Source organism: Mandrillus leucophaeus, unplaced genomic scaffold (genome assembly GCF_000951045.1).
Source record: "Mandrillus leucophaeus isolate KB7577 unplaced genomic scaffold, Mleu.le_1.0 Scaffold477, whole genome shotgun sequence".
Lineage (NCBI taxonomy): Eukaryota > Metazoa > Chordata > Mammalia > Primates > Cercopithecidae > Mandrillus > Mandrillus leucophaeus.
This window is the reverse complement of record NW_012105109.1, coordinates 1,856,098-1,859,130: the sequence shown is the minus strand read 5'-3', so window position 1 is coordinate 1,859,130 and position 3,033 is coordinate 1,856,098.

The window sequence follows — 3,033 nt, the reverse complement described above, 5'->3', positions numbered from 1 at the left end:
AGCTTTCTCTTTTTAGTAAAACTTAAATGTATTAGGTGACTAGAGCAAAAGCAGAGCTCTAGTTCATATGTATTATATGGACATGGCATAATATCGTTCCTCATCTGATATATGTCTCAGTAGTCACATCTATCAAATCTATTGTTTTCCCTAAATATAAAACCAGTTTAATGGGGTGATTTGTTTAAAACAAATTTTTAAAAATGTTTCTATTTTTTAAAGGTGTGTATTGTGAGCAGAAAAATTATATATTTTCCATCCTATGGCATGTATTTCAGAGAACTTTCTTACATTCTAAGGAGCAGAAGCCATCATTACACATCTCACAATCTGATATCACCTTTTATGTCATATCTCCCCTCCTCCAAGGATGTAATTGATTTTTTAAACTCCATTGATAAAAATTAAGCTGGTATTTTCCAAATTGGAAGATTAAAATAGGTAATTTGACTTGAATACAGAGTGCCATAACCCCTGATTCTTGCTATTTCTAGCAATAGGGAAGGAGATGATCCTTGGGATTTTTTGCAAGTGATGAGAATGGTAGATGGTTTGCATCTTGGTATGTAGTGTTTACTGTCACATAGGAGAGTACCAACAGAAAGATAAACATGTATGCAGAACATAATACATAGAAAACAAGAAAGAGAGTAAGGGTAGAGTGAGCTCTTTTTTCATCAGGAAATTAGAAATTTAGAATACATGCTGCAGATGCAAAAGTGTTGAATAGCATTGATCAGAAACAATGCCTATGGTACTGGACAAGAGTAATATATTAGTTGGACCATAAATATGTAAAGTGCATTTGGCTAGAACATGTGTGTTGTATAATCAAAGGGTTAGATTTGCATGGTGGGTAATATTTTCTGTGTTTAGTAGACATGAAATATATCAATTTAGAAGATTTAGCGAATAGTCTCTTTGTCAGAAAAATATGAAGAGGAGCCCTAATGGAGACTCTATATTCCTAAAACCAGATAACTTAATTGTGCAAAGAACAATTCTGATGTCTGAACAAACAAGCAAACATTTCTGCTAAGAACAGAATAGTGAGGAAATCCTGTCATTGCTAGATGACTTGATTAAGGTACTCCTTCCTTACTACCAATATTATGAAGATTACAGTAAACCATATCCAAATACAGTACATCATAATACAACATTGAACTCATTTATTGAATGTGCTATGATGATCATCCCTGTGCTTTGCATATCTAACTCAAACCCATATAGAGCATACAGCTCAAATGAAATAGCTTCTGGGAAGGCTAGAAACTATGCTCTGTGACTTGAATACTCTATGCAACCAAGCCTGCTTCTAAAGAACAAGACGCATCAAAACCTTATGTGAAGAATGAAGATTAGAGGTGGTCTCCAGAAACTTTTAGGTAATTTAAATTCAGTTCCTTTTGGATACCATAAAAATGGAGAAGGTTTTCTGTGAATGTGACTGAATCTGTGTTTCCTTGACAAATTTGTGCACTAAGAAATATTCAAATGGTTTAAAAAATAAAGGAAGGAGATATATTTTTACTCCTATGTGTTGGTAGAGGATATCAATATTAATTATCTCAGTACATATTTCTATGAGGTAATTTATATATGTATGACCTTTTGGTAAAGTGATATTTAAAATTTCTCTCACTACGATAGTGATTTTCTCTCTGAATTTATTCAAAGCTTTTCTCCCTCTCCATACTTTTAAGTTTCTCATGAATTCCTTATTTATGTTAACCGTCATAATCCAAACAATAGCTATGCAAAATGCATCTTTTCTTGCTTTTCTACCTTGTTAAGGCCTTTGAGAAATTACCACAATACACTTCTATTAATTCTGCTTCAACTTTTCCAGCCTTTTCAACTATCTTTGATTGGAGGATGATGAAATAACATAATTCTGAAATTAAACAGAATAATCAGATATGCCAAGTCCCTTCTGGGATAAGTTGTTATTATATGAGCAACCAAAAGTTATAGAAAGAAAAACCAAATAAACAAAACCGAGCATCGTCAAATTACAGGATTTCTTTTTCAGTTTCTAAAAAGCACCTTACAACGGAGAGTAATTCTCATTTTAAAAATACTATTATTCTATGGAATTATCGAATATTAAATAGACCAAACTAGAATATCTGGGCCAACACTCTCATTTAACAGATGAGATAACTTCAGCCTCAAAAAAAGGAGCAGCACCTTTGTGAAAACACATGGCTAATTTGTGGCAGCACTAAAATGAAACCTTCAGTTTCCTGATTACACACTGTTATTAATATGGTTATTGCACTAACACCAGCATGAGCCATATTAAACATTTGCTTATAATTGCATGTAGATACACTGTTTCCTTATATCCCAATATTATTCTTTTTTAATAAAAAGTCAAAACAAATAAAAATACTTGTATGTATAAGTCTATAGAAAGTATATATGTTTTCTCCTTAGCAGTCACCTTTTCAAATACAGATGCTCCTCAACTTATGATGGGTTTATGTCCATATAAACCGAATTTAAATTTAAAATATCCTACGTGAAAAATGCATTTAATATACTGAATATACCAAACATCAAAACTGAGCCTAACATACCTTAAACATGATTAGAACACTTGGATTAGACTGGCTGGGTGGGAGCTGCAGCTTGCCAGAGTATCATATTGCATATCGCTAACTTAGGAAAAGATCAAAATTCAAAAATTTAAGTGTAGTTTATATTAAATGCTGTTGCTTTCCCACCATCATAAAGTCAAAAAATCCTAAGCTGGACTATGATAAGTCGGAGACTGTCTGCATAATTGCTTCAGTGTTAATCTTTTGTTGTCTTTTATATATTCATGTTCCTTGAATACTCTTTTTTTTTTGGATTTCATTCCTGAACTTATTAGCTTCAATATATAAATCAGGCATATGGTATTATTTAAGCATCCCTTGTGTAGTCATAGTTTCCCTACAATATATGATTTCTGTTCTCATTTTATAGGTAGGAACATTACATAGGGCAAGATCAACAACTATCCTTGAGCCTCATCTAACCAGC